The sequence below is a fragment of the Pleurodeles waltl genome, chromosome 3_1, assembly GCF_031143425.1.
Source record: "Pleurodeles waltl isolate 20211129_DDA chromosome 3_1, aPleWal1.hap1.20221129, whole genome shotgun sequence".
Classification (NCBI taxonomy): Eukaryota; Metazoa; Chordata; class Amphibia; order Caudata; family Salamandridae; genus Pleurodeles; species Pleurodeles waltl.
In genome coordinates this window covers 373,768,303-373,785,080 of record NC_090440.1, presented here as the reverse complement: position 1 = coordinate 373,785,080, position 16,778 = coordinate 373,768,303, and the positions used below count along the sequence as shown (strand labels likewise).

The 16,778-nt window shown below is 46.7% G+C and overlaps 1 protein-coding gene across 1 annotated transcript in view; it reads left to right on the top strand.

The window, feature by feature from the left end:
* FSD2 (fibronectin type III and SPRY domain containing 2) overlaps nt 1-16,778 on the top strand; it is a 382,625-nt gene that overhangs the window by 251,483 nt on the left and 114,364 nt on the right. The gene's annotated exons all lie outside the window — the stretch shown is intronic.

Sequence of the window (16,778 nt, the reverse complement as noted above, 5' to 3'; positions counted from 1 at the left end):
CTCGGACCAGGTTCTGTTACCCAGAATCCTTTGCAAACCTCAAAATTTGGCTAAGAAAACACATGTTCCTCACATTTCTGTGGCAGAAAGTTCGGGAATCTGAGAGGAGCCACAAATTTCCTTCCACCCAGCGTTCCCCCAAGTCTCCCGATAAAAATGATACCTCACTTGTGTGGGTAGGCCTAGCGCCCGCGACAGGAAACACCCCAAAGCGCAACGTGGACACATCCAAATTTTTGGAAGAAAACAGAGGTGTTTTTTGCGAAGTGCCTACCTGTAGATTTTGGCCTCTAGCTCAGCCGGCACCTAGGGAAACCTACCAAACCTGTGCATTTTTGAAAACTAGAGACCTAGGGGAATCCAGGATGGGGTGACTTGTGGGGCTCTGACCAGGTTCTGTTACCCAGAATCCTTTGCAAACCTCAAAATTTGGCTAAAAAAACATATTTTCCTCACATTTCGGTGACAGAAAGTTCTGGAATCTAAGAGGAGCCACAAATTTCCTTCCACCCAGCGTTCCCCCAAGTCTCCCGATAAAAATGGTACCTCACTTGTGTGGTTAGGCCCAGCGCCCGCAACAGGATATGCCCCAAAACACAACGTGGACACATCACAGAAAACAGAGCTGTTTTTTGCAAAGTGCCTACTTGTAGATTTTGGCCTCTAGCTCAGCCGGCACCTAGGGAAACCTACCAAACCTGTGCATTTTTGAAAACTAGAGACCTAGGGGAATCCAAGATGGGGTGACTTGTGGGGATCTGACCAGGTTCTGTTACCCAGAATCCTTTGCAAACCTCAAATTTTGGCTAAAAAAACACATTTTCCTCACATTTCGGTGACAGAAAGTTCTGGAATCTGAGAGGAGCCACAAATTTCCTTCCACCCAGCGTTCCCCCAAGTCTCCCCATAAAAATGATACCTCACTTGTGTGGGTAGGCCTAGCGCCCGTGACAGGAAATGGCCCAAAACACAACCTGGACACATCACATTTTTTCATAGAAAACAGGGCCTACCTGTGGATTTTGGCCTCTAGCTCAGCCGGCACCTGGGGAAACCTAGCAAACCAGCGCATTTTTGAAAACTAGAAACCCAGGGGAATCCAAGATGGGGTGAATTGTGGGGCTCTGACCAGGTTCTGTTACCCAGAATCCTTTGCAAACCTCAAAATTTGGCTAAAAAAACATGTTTTCCTCACATTTCAGTGACAGAAAGTTCTGGAATCTGAGAGGAGCCACAAATTTCCTTCCACCTAGCGTTCCCCCAAGTCTCCCGATAAAAATGATACCTCACTGGTGTGGGTAGGCCTAGCGCCTGCGACAGGAAATGGCCCAAAACACAACGTGGACACATCACATTTTTCCATAGAAAACAGTGCCTACCTGTGGATTTTGGCCTCTAGCTCAGCCAGCCCCAGGGGGGGCAGAAATGGCCTAAAATAAATTTGTCCCCACCCCCCAACCCCCCTGCCCCCCTGGGAGCGACCCTTGCCTATGGGGTCGCTCCCCCTGCGTGAAATTGGTGCCAAAAAAAAAATCCCCGGTGCCTAGTGGTTTCTGCCCCCCTTGGGGGCAGATTGACCTACAATCGGCCAATCTGCCCCCAAGGGAGGCAGAAATGGTCTAAATACAATTTGCCCCCCAGGGGAGCGACCCTTGCCTAATGGGTCGCTCCCCATCTCTACAAAAACAAACAAACAAAAAAAAAAACCACAAAAAAAACAATTTGCCCTAGCGCCTAGAGGTTTCTGCCCCCCCTGGGGGAAGATCGGCCTAATACCAATAGGCCGATCTGCCCCCAGGGGGGGCAGAAATGGCCTAAAATAAATTTGCCTCCCCACCCCCCCGGGGAGCGACCCTTGCCTACAAGGTCGCTCCCCTTGCGTGACGGCCCAAAAAAAAGATCCCTGGTGCCTAGTGGTTTCTGCCCCCTTGGGGGCAGATTGACCTACAATCGGCCAATCTGCCCTCAAGGGGGGCAGAAATGGGCTAAATACAATTTGCCCCTCAGGGGAGCGACCCTTGCCTAATGGGTCGCTCCCAATCTCTAAAAAAACAAAGAAACTAAAAAAAAAACCACAAAAAAAACAATTTGCCCTGGTGCCTAGAGGTTTCTGCCCCCCCGGGGGCAGATCGGCCTAATACCAATAGGCCGATCTGCCCTCAGGGGGGGCAGAAATGGCCTAAAATAAATTTGCCCCCCGACCCCCCACCCCGGGGAGCGACCCTTGCCTACAAGGTCGCTCCCCTTGCGTGACGGCGCAAAAAAAAAGATCCCTGGTGCCTAGTGGTTTCTGCCCCCTTGGGGGCAGATTGACCTACAATCGGCCAATCTGCCCCCAAGGGGGGCAGAAATGGGCTAAATACAATTTGCCCCTCAGGAGAGCGACCCTTGCCTAATGGGTCGCTCTCAATCTCTAAAAAAACAAACAAACAAAAAAAAAACCCACACAAACAAAAAATTGCCCTGGCGCCTAAAGGTTTCTGCCCCCCCCGGGGGCAGATCTGCCTAATACCAATAGGCCGATCTGCCCCCAGGGGGGGCAGAAATGGCCTAAAATAAATTTGCCCCCCTCACCCCCCGCCCGGGGAGCGACCCTTGCCTACAAGGTCGCTCCCCTTGCGTGACGGCGCAAAAAAAAGATCCCTGGTGCCTAGTGGTTTCTGCCCCCCTTGGGGGCAGATTGACCTAAAATCGGCCGATCTGCCCCCAAAGCGGGCAGAAATGGCCTAAATGCAATTTGCCCCTCCAGGGGAGCGACCCTTGCCTAAGGGGACGCTCCCCATCTGTAAAACACAACAACAACAAGAATCCCTGGTGCCTAGTGGTTTCTGCCCCCGTGGGGGCAGATCGGCCTAATAAAAATAGGCTGATCTGCCCCCATGGGGGGCAGAAATGGCCTAAAATAAATTTGCCCCCCAAGGGAACGACCCTTGCCTAAGGGGTCGCTCCCCTTACATGAAAAACAAACAAACAAAAAAAACTCCCTGGTGTCTAGTGGTTTCTGCCCCCCTTGGGGGCAGATTGGCCTCATAAAAATAAGCCAATCTGCCCCCAAAGGGGGCAGAAATGGCCTAAATATAATTTCCCCCCTATGGGAGCGACCCTTGCCTAAGGGGTCGCTCCCCACACCTAAAACACAAAAGAAAACAAATAAAAAAACTAAAAAAACAAAAGTATCCCTGGTGTCTAGAGGCTTCTGCCCCCACTGGGGGCAGAAAAGGCCTAATAATAGGCCGATCTGCCCCCAGGGGGGGCAGAAAAGGCCTTAAAAAAAAATGACCCCCTGGGAGCGACCCTTGCCCAAGGGGTCGCTCCCTTCTGTCAATTTCATATAAAAAAAAAAACATCCCTGGTGTCTAGTGGGGTTTCAAAAGCCGGATTGCAAGCAATCCGGCTTTTGAAACCCTCGGAGAGACTTCAAAGGGAAGGAAATACATTTCCTTCCCTTTGAAGCCCCTCCGGGCCTCCCCCACGTGATCGAAAGAGAAATGCTGAGCATTTCTCTTTCGATCGCGCTGGAAGCTCTGCTTCCAGCGCGATGGGGGAGGTTGTGTGATTGTCAGCGCGCACTCGCGCGCTGACGTCACGGGTGGGTGGGGGGGTAGGGGGTTGAAGGGGAAGGGATTCCCCTGTCAGCCCTGACCTAGGGGGGTGGGGGGGTGGCCCTCGGGGGAGCGCTAGCGCTTCTCCCGAGGGCAGCATTCAGGACGTAATGGTTACGTCCATGGCGCCACACGGGCACTGCCATGGACGTAACCATTACGTCCGTGGCAGGGAAGGGGTTAATTAGGGCAAGTATCCACTGGGCTGGTGTTTGGAGTTAGAGGAACAGGGCCTACTGGGACTTGCAGTCAGGTCACTTCCTCTACTCCCTAACACTTGACAAATGTTGGTTATTACATATCTGTATGCAGGCTGCAATTAGATGTGAGCATACATTTACATTTTGGGACATACCATGACTACTGGAATTCGTTTTTGGTGTTGTGAGGTTTGCAGGCACCATTTGGATATATGGCATGTGATGGGCTTTGGTAGCTGTGATGTTGGGTCCAATAATACACACTGACAGTGTTACAACTCAGATACTCTGGGTATTGCATTTTGTTGAGGTACATGAACAAGACAGTGTCGAAAGCTGAGTTGTGAGCATGCAAGACATTACAGTTTAGTGACAGTTTTTGTGTTGTAACTTACCAGACTCACTCCCCAAGTATTTTTGTCAAGCCCTCAGGATGCAGGATGGCCAAGACTTTCTCCTCTGAGGGAAAGAGTATTAACAAGGTACTGGGAAGGCAACTACCAGTCTTCTTGACCTCCAGCTGGTGCCTGGAGACCAGGGAATGAACCTTGCCCCTCAGGTTGTTCCACCTCTTCCTAATGTCCTCCTTTGTGCACAGGGTGGTGCCTACAACAGTCACTCTGTGGACCATCCTGTTCCACATTTCCATTTTCCTACTGAGAGGGTTGTGCTGTACTTGGGCTCCAAACAACTGTGGCACTATGCTTATGATACATCCACCATGACCTAACTCATCTTCTGAGAAATGGGGATTTTTTGGAACGTGACATGGTGGACAAAAAAAATGGGTGACAGGGACTTGCTTAACAGGGGAAGTGCAACAGGGAGTGAATGGACAAAAGTGTGTGCAGCGTCAGATGGTGGAAAAGAGGTGCCTAATCTATGTAAAAATCTATAAATGTTTGTGCTTTTTGACTTTCTGTGGAAATGCAAAGGATTGTGGTATGTGAAGGGTTTTGCAGTGTGCTATATGTAGGTGTGACCACTGGACCAATGTGTGTCCTTTATGTTATTTTTTAATTAATCTAATGTGCACTTGTTTGTTACTTTGCTGAATGCGGACCTCACTGGTCGACCACCATTGGGTGACTACTGCGAGGAGACCGCACAGTGACTGTGGATTTGTAATAGACTTGGTGGTTGGCCCTGGCGCTGACAGCTCTGGAGGTTGGACCGCTTAGATGCGAGCCGCCCCGCCTCTGGAGGTCTGCCATTTTTGCTTGGTGGGTGGTGGTCCTGCCTCTTTGCATCATAATATTGCAGTTTGTGGACCGTCGGCACAGCAGTCTTTTTGGGACACCAACATGGCAGTCTGGTGGTCCAACTGCCAAACTCATAATCAGGCCCACAAGCTGTATGCACCCAAATATATCCTTGCCACCTATGTATGTCATGGCCTATGTCATCCTTTCATCTCTATCATACTCCAAAAGACATGTCTTGCAGGGGCGGCTGGTGAAATTTAAAATTGGTGGGGAATAATTTGTATGCCTGAATATAATGTGGGAGTGAGCGGCGGAAGTACCTGAACTGAAAAAGGAGGGTGTATGTGTGTGGGGGAAGGTGGGTCCTCTCCTTCAAGAAACATTTAGAAAATATCGGATTCCAATAGTAGATGTTACAGCATACATTTGCTGCAATCATTTTTTTTTTTAATGGGATCCAAAAGAGACATTTTACAGCACTTCTGATGATGACTTGACTTCCGGGACAGGTGCCCACGCCTGGTCAAGTCAGCAAGGGGGAGTTCACTAGAGACTAGGCAGAATGAAAGTACTAAAACATACTTTCCTTTGCTGGATGATATGAGGAGGAGAGGTCGATTACAGGGGCGGTGTAGCTGCACCGACTCGCCCTGGGTGAACACAGAGGGAATGTTATTGTGCAGTCTATGGTGGCTGCAGCGCAGCTCAGGCTGGCAGGACTGGGAGGATTGTAGGCCCAGGCGGCAAAGTAAAATGCTGCAGCAGTACCTGTGTCTGGAGATCAAAACATTTTGGTAATGTGTTCTGATGAACAATTGAGCCGGCTGCTTCACAATCTCTGGACTTAAAGTGTCACTGCTTTTTTCTGTTCTGTTAACAGGCTTAACTTTTGCACCACATACTTGCGGTTGGCAAACTACGCTTTGTGTCTGTTACAAGGTCCCAGAAGCATCTTGCTTTCTCAGGGATATATCCACTAAACCCACTCATTTATGTGCATCTATATGCACACTCTCTCGCTGTCTTTCTCTTATTCGTTCTTCTCCATCTTTTCTTCCATTCTCTCTTTTTCTCCTCTTCATTCACCTTCTTTCTTTCTCGTTTTATTTTTATTTTCTGCCACATTCTCTAACTCTTCCATCACAGTTTCTCCCTCTCACATTGGGTTGCCACCTTTCCAAGAGAAAAATACCAGCTATTTGTTGTTCTTTTAAGAGGCTACAAAGGTTGGACATGATACTAAACAGCACTTAAAAGAAAATTGCATGTATTCATTTGCAGCATGACTTTTCTGCCTTTGTTTAATTTAATTGTTAGTCAGGGATGTTTACGCAGCTCCAGAACACATTGAAAAGCGATTTCTATTTTCTTTTTTGAAGTATTGCACTGATAAAGGCTAAAAATACCAGCATTAGGTAATTTTGCTTATTTTTGTACCGACCGGGACATTAAAATAATGGTGGTGCCTGTAGAAAACCGGCCAGGTGGCAGCCCTACTTTCACTCCTTCTTTTTACTGTCCTACAATTCTTCTCTTTTTATTTGATCCTCCTCTTCTCTCGCACCCCCTTGTCATCTCTCCCTCCTGTCTCATTTTATCTTGCTGTGTATACTTCTCAATCTCATTCCAGCTTAATTTATTTTCTAATTTGCTGGACCTAGGCCATGATGGCTCCACTGCAGCTTGAGTAACATGGCCATTGTTGATCCTTGTTTAGAAACGACAGCCTAGGCTTTTTCCAACCAGTTGCATTTGGGCCACTTGCGGAATAACACCAGTGAACCTTCTCCAGGAAGGTAGGTAACTCATGTCTGGTACTACACCCGGCTGTAGGCAGGGTCCAGTCCTTTGATGCCATTGGTGGAATTGACTAATGGTGGATGTGGGTGACAGCCTCCTAAGAGACTTTTGTACTTCTCTACTTAGTTGATTATTATTATGTTTTTGTTTTGACAAATTATGCAATAGTTGCTGCATGACATGTGCTCCTAATCTTGTTAATATGCATTTAATATATGAAAGTGGTTTCCTGTTGATGTATTGTTGGAAAGTACCATCTTTCTTGGCATGTTACCCCCATTTTTATGTGTATGTCAGTAAGTTTTTGCCTGTCTCACTGGGATCCTGCTGATCAGGACCCCAGTACTCATAGTTTATGGCCTAATGTGTGTGTTGTGTATAGTGCTTAACTGTGTCATTGAGGCTCTGCTAATCAGAACCTCAGCTATTATGCTCTCTCTGCTTTTAAATTTGTCACTATAGGCTAGTGATATCATTTACCAATTTCAATTGGCACACTGGACTCCCCCTTATAAGTCCCTAGTATATGGTACCTAGGTACCCAGGGCATTGGGGTTCCAGGACATCCTTATGGGCTGCAGCATTTCCTTTGCCACCCATAAGTAACTCAGACAAACCCTTTCACAGGACTGCCATTGCAGCCTGAGTGAAATAGTGCACACATTATTTCACAGCCATTTTCACTGCACTTAAGTAACTTATAAGTCACCTATATGTCTAACCTTTGTTTAATGAAAGCTAGGTGCAAAGTTACAAAGTGTGAGGGCACCCTTACACTAGCAATGGTGCCCCCATATAGTTCAAGGCCAATTCCCGGGACTTTGTGAGTGCAGGGATGCCATTACACGCGTGCACTACATATAGGTCAATACCTTTATGTAGCTTCACAATTATAACTCCGAATATGGCCATGTAAGGTGTCTAAGATCATGGAATTGTCCCCCCCATTCCAAATCTGGTATTGGGGAGCCAATTCCATGCATCCTGGGGGCTCCACCATTGACCCCCAGTACTGCAAACTAGTTCTCTGAGGCTTGCAATGCAGCTACAGCTGCTGCCACCTCACAGACAGGGTTCTGCCCTCCTGGGATCTGAACAGATCAGTCCCAGGAAGGCAGACCAAAGTATTTCCTTTGGGAGCAGGGTATTACACCCTCTCCCTTTGGAAATAGGTGTTACAGGCTGGGGAGGGGTAGCCTCCCCCAGCCTCTGGAAATGCTTTGAAGGGCACAGATGGTGCCCTCCTTGCAAAAGCCAGTCTACACCAGTCCAGAGACCCCCAGACCATGCTCTGGCACAAAATTGGACAAAGGAAAGGGGAGTAACCACTCCCCTGTCCATCACCACCCCAGGTGTGGTGCCCAGAGCTCCTCCAGTGTGTCGCAGCCTTCAGCCATCTTGTTTTCCAAGGTGTGGGGACACTCTGGAGGCCTCTGAGTGGCCAGTGCCAGCAGGTGACATCAGAGACCCCTCCTGAGAGGCCCATACCTGATAAGGTAGCCAGTCCCCCTCTCAGGGATATTTAGCGTCTCTCCTGTGGGTTCTCTTCAGATTCTACTTGCAAGTTTCCAGCAGGAATCCTCTGCAACTACTGCTTCATCCTCTGATCTCGCATCAACCGCAGACTGCTCCAGAAACCGCTGTAACAGCAACAAAGTATCCAGAAGGGCTACTTTTCCTCTGCAACTTCAACTCCAGCCAGTAACTGCAACAGTTTCCATGGTGTGCACGCTCTGAGGACTCCCTGTCTTCACCTTGCACCAGAAAGACCCAATAAATCTCCAGCGAAGTGACAGAATCACTCCCCTGCTCAAGCAGGCACCTTCTAAGTTGACGACTGGTTCTCTTGGACTCCTCTCCTGGCGACGAGCATGCTCCTTGGAACACAGAGTGGACCCCTTCGACACAAACTGTCCTGAAGTCTTGCTGTCCCAATCTGGAGGAGGTAAGACTTTGCCTTCCCTGAGAACAACAGTACCCCTGTGCACTGTGTCTTCTTCACCTCCTGAGGCCTCTGTGCACTATTTGGAAAACACTCTATCGTGTGATGCTCTAGTCTCTGAGTTGACCTCCGGCGGCTTGGGACCCTTCTTTGTAGTGCTGCACCAAACGCATTTTGCACCTTCTTTGTCCCTATGTCCTAGGACTCCAATGGGTGCTGTCTGATCTTCTTAGGGCTCTCTGAAGTACTGAGAGCCCCCTCTTCCTCCTCACACAGAGTTGAGGCCCCCCAGTCTCTCCTGGGTCCAGGCAGCACCACTTTGACGCAAAATACGACTTTGTCGGAACCAAGGCTTGTTGGAGGAATCCAGCGCCAAACCTCCCTGCATCCAACTTCTCTTTGTGGGCCGTCCAGTACATCACACAGGAACCTGCTGACATTTTCCTTGGGTGCATTTCTGCAGTCTTCGTCTAGGCTGCATTCTGCAGTCTTCTTTTGCACCCTCTTCTAGGTTGGCAGGGGCTCCTGTCCTTCCTGGAACTTCTTTCAACTTCTGGACTTGGTCTCTTTCCTTTTCAGGTTTTCAGGTCCACACATCCACCATTTGTTGTTTGCAGTCTTGCTTAGTTCTTGCAATAACTCTAATCACGACTTGTAGTGTGTTCTCAGGAAACTTGCAGTACTTCTACTTTCCTGGGCTCTGGGGTGGGGTATTTTACTTACCTTTTCTGTATTTTTACTCTCCCAGTGATTCTCTACACACACTTGTCTAGGGGGGAATTTGTGATTCACATTCCACTTTCTTAGTATATGGTTTGTGGTGCCCCTAGAACTATTTTCTCCATTGCATTCTATAGCATTTCCTATAGTTTGCACTATCCTTTGTCTAATTACTTACCTTATTTTAGTGTCTAGACTATATATTGTGTATAATACTTACCTCCACATGGAGTATTGTCTCTAAGATATTTTTGGCCTCTGTCACCCAAATAAACTACCTTTATTTTTGGTAACACTGAGTATTGTCTTTACTTGTGTATAAGTTCTGTGTAACTATAAGTGGTATTGCAGGAGCTTTGCATGTCTCCTAGTTTAGCCTAAGTTGCTCTGCTATAGCTACCTCTAGCAGCCTAAGCTGCTAGAGCACTACTACATTTCACTAATAAGGGATAACTGGACCTGGTGTAAGGTGTAAGTAGGGTACCCACTACAAACCAGGCCAGCCTCCTACATGTATGAATCCAGGAATACCTTGTTGAAGATTTTTCTCCCAGCGTTCCAGTCCTCTCTGTCATGCTATTTAGACTACACATTCTCTCCCGCAATACATTTACAACCTCAGAACAGCTGATGCCTTTTCTCTTGCATTGAGGTTTTTTTTAAAACATTTATTTCTTGCTTTGTTACCTTTAGAAGGATGTTTCTATCACTATACACTATTTCTTCAGACAAACATTGCTGCTTTCAAATGGTTTACTTTCAATGTTTTTTAGTTGCTGGCCTGTGTCCTGAAGAAATCATACAATCTAGACCCAAAAAGTAAATACTTTATGTAAAGGCATTTTGCTTTTATTTTTGAGAGAATTATTTATTAACAAGTTGACTTGCTTTAAGTGATTTCCATGGGATGATTTTAAAACCTCCACTTCTCATATGTGAAGGAAACAAAGTGCCTGGAAGAGCAAGGCTATTTTTAGAAGAACAAGGTGTAGTACCCTGCAAAGGAGTTCTAGGTAGATCACTATTATTAGGGGTGCTTTATGTGATGCAAACACCCAACAGGCAGGCATCTGTATGCACACTACAAACTTAGAAACATATTATTTACCAATACCACACACACCTCTCTACAGTTATAAAAAATAAATAACACATCCCCTTAAAATAGCTTAGACCTATTGGCTTTGCCAATGTTTGTTTGTGACTAATTTGGCTGGTTTTCTAACTCTGCACATTGGGGCACTGCTGACTCCAGTGTAAGTGCTCTGGATTTTTTAGAGAATGTTATTTACAAATAGGTCCAGCAACTCAATTGTCTTGGCCACTAGATCCAAATATTCATGTTTCATTATTTCACATTAATTTTATCTAAGTCTACGATTCTGACACCTCACAGTTCGCTACATATTTACACCACAACAAAATCAATAAATCATGAAAACATTAATATTATCATACCTGAGTAAAACAATTTTTGCATAGCCCATTTTACCTTAACTTCTTAGTAGAAAACAAACTAATGCAAAACTTTCAAACATTTACATTAATAATTTGAAGCCAGTTCTCTTAAAATTAAACCAGCCTTGAATTTTACAGTCTTACGGAGTCCACTTAATCAATCAATCAATCAATCAGGAATTTGTAAAGTGCACTACGCACCCGTGATGGTCTCAAGGTGCTGAGGAGTGGAGGGAGGCAAGGGGGGTGAGGTGCTGCTGCTCGAACAGCCAGGTCTTGAGAAGTTTCCTGAAGGTAAGGAGGTCTTTGGTCTGGCACAGGTGGGTGGGAAGAGTGTTTCACGTTTTGGCGGAGAGGTGCGAGAATGATCTACCGCCGGTTGTAGTTAAGTCCTCTTTTTCATGAATCCTGAGTTGGATGCTTATCCAGGGATTGAAATGTTGTTAACCTTTCAAAAAGAAGGCACCTCTTTCATTTATTAAAGTTGCCTCTGTACATTACGACTGTATCTCCCAACTCCCTGGCGCTTAATTGTCGACGCGTTTCCACCTTGTGTATGTAGGTGTCTCTTCAGGACCAGGACTTGGTCCAACTAAATAAAGGGAAAAAAAATTGTGTAGTGACTATATATAATTACCTTTTTGAAAATTCCATTGTCATTTTAACCCTCTCCTTATCTTTAGTTATTACCTTAGGCTTTTCTATGCCTGCCCTCGACTTCACCCTAAGGGAAGAAGATGGCGGTTTTTGTACCGTTTTGTATTTTTAGGTAGGATCCTTTACTGGGCCGCGAAGATACCCTGAAAATGAGAAAAACTCAATATAATGCACACATTTTGATACTTCTTGACTTTCAACTAGAACAGTAGGTTCATCGCTTACCGTCCTTTTGTATCTTCTTTTGGTAATCCTTCGTCAACAATGGTGCTGCTGGATTGCTACAATATTACCTTTGTTGTATCTAAAAATGCTGAAAGATTGGCATCAGTGAAGCTTTGTGTGTTACTTTGTAACTATTCAGTCTCTGTTATGCGTTGATTATAATCGTTGCCCTTGCCTACAATGCTTCTATAGTTACCTACGTTCTGTTGTCCATGTCTACAAAAGGTTTCAGTCAGTTTTTTTTAAGGGCTGTTATCCGATCATTTTAATACAATTGTGATTGCTAAAAACGTACTTAATCTACCGGTGTCCACATTCACTGTGTCTATTTCCTTTTTCTTTTTTTTCTCTTCTCTTCCCCGCCTGCTGTGTTTCCGCTTCCTCTTATTCCTGCTATGATAATATTTGTGTTGATGGAGTGCCCCAAATTTAGCTCTCATTATTTCTAAAGTAAACAGAAAGTCAACATTAATGGGGCTCATGCCATTGCTTTTGCCTTTTCTGGTTCTCCTGTGCATGAGATTGAATCACAGGGCAACATTGTTTCTGATGTTATCTAAGTGTTCTTGGTGATCGGTGTTGAAATGTTTTTTAACAAGCAATTGAGTTTCTAAAAAAACAGTGACACTTTCAGGCACACAAATACGTTTTCAGAAACTTATTTTTCTGGCTGCATCCGTATTTCTTATGTGAACTTTTTTCTCACCGCCAGTAATGAAAATGTGGCATGTGCTGAACCATTTATCTTTGTGCCATTTTGGAATCCCGACAGACATGACTAGTTTATCCCAGACAATTATAAAATATATGCCGATGTTTGTATGCCAAATTTGGCTAGTCCGCCTAACATAAATGTAGGAAGCTGGCTCTGTATATACTATATCAAAATGAGATGCAATGTGCAGAGTCCAGGGGTTCCCCAAGAGGCTTGACAGAGGCAATAATAGATAATACTAATGCTCCGTTTGTAGTAGTGTGGTTGAGCAGTGTACTGTTAAGCATCTAATGTAGACACACAAGCAATAAGTGAAAACACACACTCAATGACAACTCCATGCCAATAGGTTTTTATTTGGAAAAATATTATTTTGTTAATTTATTTTTAAAACCACAAGGTTTAGATTGCAGGTAAGTACATTCAATGAAAGGTACTTTGCATAGGGATAGATAGAACTTTGAATTAAAGCAGTAATGTGCACAGTTTTTTCATATAATGGCAATAAGCTATTTTAAAAGTGGTCACAGTGCAATTTTCAAAAGTCCCTGGGGGAGGTAAGTACAGTTTAGTTATCACGGGAAGTAAAGCACTTACAAGTTCAGTCTCCTGGGCATAGGTAGCCCACCATTGGGAGTTCAAGTCAACCCCAAACCCCCAGCACCAGCAACACAGGGCCAGTCAGGTGCAAAGGTCAAACAGGAGCCAAAATAACATGGGCACTTTTGGAGACGGGGGGTGCTCCGGTCCCGGTCTGCTTGCAGGTAAGTACCTGCACTTTCGGAGGGCAGACCAGGGGGTTTGATAGGGCATGGGGGGGGCCCAAGTAGGCACACAACGCACATCCTCAGCGGCACAGGGGCAGTCGGGTGCAGTGGGCAACCAGGGCATCGGGTTTTCAATAGGATTCAAAGGGTGTCAGTCAGACGCTGCAGGTAGGGCACAGGGGGGCTTCTCGGGCTAGCCATTGACTGGCCACTGATGAGGGCTACCTGCTGGTCATTGCTGCACCAGTGGTCAGTTTCTCATGGGACTGGGGGCTACGGATGCAGTACTTCTCCAGGCGTCAGATATCTTCGTGCCGGGCAGTCGCGGTCAAGTGGGTCCTCGGGATTCCCTCTGCAAGTGTCATCGTGGGGTTGCAAGGAGGTCAGCCCAGGGTGGACACGTTGTAGGAGTCACCTTGGGGTCATCTCTGGATAGTTAGTTCCTCTGGACATGGGCCTTGGGCATCGCGTGCAAAGGGTTGGGGAGTCACGCTTCTGGAGTGAGGTGGGAGTCCCTTTAAAGATGTTTTCTTCTTTCTTGGTTGGACAGGTCTGCTGTCCACGGGAGTTCTGGATCCTTCTTAGGTGCAGGGCAGTCCTGTGAGTTGGCAGAGGTCGCTGGGCATGCAGGATGCGTCGCTGTTGCAGGTTTTCTAAAGCAGGAGATAGGCCCTTAGGGCTGGGGCCAAAGCAGTTGTCGTCTTCCTTCTTCTCTACATGGTTTTTCAGCTAAGCAGTCCTTCTTCTTTGTAGGTTGTCAGGAATCTAAAATCCTGTGTTCAGGATTGCCCCTACATACTGAAATTAGGGTGTGTGTTAGGGTCACAGGGCAGTAGCCAATGGCTACTATCTTTGAGGGTGGCTACACCCTCCTTGTACTCCCTGCCTTTGGGGAGGAGAGCACATCCCTATCCCTATTGGGCTAAATCCTCCAAAACAAGATGGAGGATTTTCCAAGGAGGGGGTCACTTCAGCGCTGGTCACCTTAGGGGTGGACCTGGCTGAGGGGGTGACTCCTCCTTGTTTTTCTCATTATCTCCCCGCACTTGCCACCAAAAATGGGGGCTCTGTCCAGGGGGCGGGCATCTCCACTAGCTGAAGTGCCCTGGTGCGCTGTAACACAAGGCTTGAGCCTTTAAGGCTCACCGCCAGGTGTTACAGTTCCTGCAGGGAGAGGTGTGAAGCACCTCCATCCAGGACAGGCTTTGTTCCTGGTCACAGAGTGCATAAATGCGCTCATCCCATGTGGCCAGAAACTTATCTGGAAGTGGCAGACTGGCAGAGACCAGTCAGCATAGCACTAGCAGTTGGGCTGCCATGCAGGGGGGCATCTCTTAGATGCCCTCTGTGTGCATTTTTCTATAAATCCCACACTGGCATCAGTGTGGGTTTATTGTGCTGAGAAGTTTGATATCAAACTTCTCAGTTTTTAGTGTAGCCATTATGGAACTGTGGAGTTTGTTTTTTAGAAACTCCCAGACCATATACTCAGTATGGCTACCATGCACTTACAATGTCTAAGAATTGACTTAGACACTGTAAGGGCATGGTGCTCTTGCAGCTATGCCCTCACCTGTGGTATAGTGCACCCTGCCTTTGCGCTGTAAGGCCTGCTAGAGGGGTGAATTATCTATGCCACAGGCAATGGGTTGTGGGCATGGCACTCTGAGGGGAGTGCCATGTCGACTTAGTCTTTTTCTCCCCACCAGCACACAGAAGCTGTGAGGCAGTGTGCATGTGCTGAGTGAGGGGTCCCCAGGGTGGCATAATACATGCTGCAGCCTATAGAGACATTCCCTGGCCACAGGGCCCTTGGTGCCAGGGGTACCTTTTACAAGGGACTTAACTGTGTACCAGGCTGTGCCAATTGTGGAGACAAAGGTACAGTTTTAGGGAAAGAACACTGATCCTGGGGCCTGGTTAGCAGGGTCCCAGCACACTTCCAATCAAAGCTGGCATCAACAAAAGGCAAAAGGTTAGGGGGTAACCATGCCAACAGTGGCATTTGCCTACAATAAATCAGTTACACTTGTATTTATTGATTGATTATGTTTTAAATGTTACGCTTCTAATATGTAATTAGGGTTGAGGAAATTCCTTCAGGTGTGCCTTTCTTCAACGGCCATGCACTGGTGCTTATTGGTAAATGAAGACCTCAATTTTTTATTTATTTTTGATGTTCTTCGGAGTGCACCTTTTCTTCAACATCCATGCCCTGATGACTGCTGATAAATGAAGTAATCTGTTTATACAGTGCAGCTAAAACCCCTGCGTCGGTCCTTCCTTACCTATGAATATTACACACTCGCACGCCGCAACAAATCCTGGCACCATTTTCATGTCCTTAACATTATCAGCAGCATGAGAGCAACACCTGGAGGTTGTGGTTAAGGGTGTTGGCTCTGAAACCAAGTGCTCCCCAACGGACTGAAGAACACCAAGGAGAGGAGGTCAGAAGGAGACGAGCTAGTGGGTAAGTACATATTTCATTTTTCATGTAATGACCCACTGACAGGCACTGTGAGAAACAGGCATTAGCTTCAGCCTTAACTCCAGAGCTCTCATGCGTTCATCATGAGTTTGGCGGGCATGAACCCGCATTCAGGAGACCACCTTTGCAGTCTCCTTCCTAAGGCCCCTATTACGAATTTCCCGCTGAGTCAGCGGGCAGAAACAGAGTTTCCATCCACTGGCTCAGTGGGATACAGCCCACAACATTGACGCCGGCTCGTAATTGAGCTGGTGGCAATGTTGCAGTGTGTCGGGTGCAGCTGCAGGGCTGTCCATGGGGGCCCCTGCACTGCCCATGCCAAGTGCATGGGCAGTGCAGGGGCACCATGGGGCCTCCAGCACCTCAATTCTGCCAGCTTTTACATGGCAGTGCAACTGCCATGTAAAAGCCGGCGGATAGGGGACTTGTAACCCCAGGGCAGCCCTGCTCGCAGCGCTGCCCTGGTGGATTAGGACTGCTGGCACCGCCAGGCCATCGGCTGGCAAAAAAGTGGCAGTGCCGGCGGTCCGACCACGGTCATAATGTGGCACCCAGACCACTGCATTGGCGGTGAGCCGACTGCCATTGCGAGTGCAGCAGTCATATGACTGCCAGACTCATAATGAAGGCCCAGTTCTGGTCCGTTATAAACACTGTTTATAACAACCAATGATTGAGAGCTTCGACATTGACCCTAAAGGCATTTTCAATGTCTCAGTGCCTGTCAGTGGGTCAAAATGACTGATTTATTTGCCACACCATTTATACCTGCCAACACCCTCCACTGGTATATTAATATATTTTTTGTTTCTTGATAATAAGGCCAGTGCATTTTACATGGCTCTTTCATAGCTAAGTTAAGTATTTTAATAGCTTTTTGTTGCTGAAATCTTATAGCAACATCTTGTGGTTCCTGTGAACAGTTCCTTTTCAACCATTAAGGATTTCTCTGTAATACAGTTAATTTTTTTCTTTATGGCAAGGTCTAAGAATATC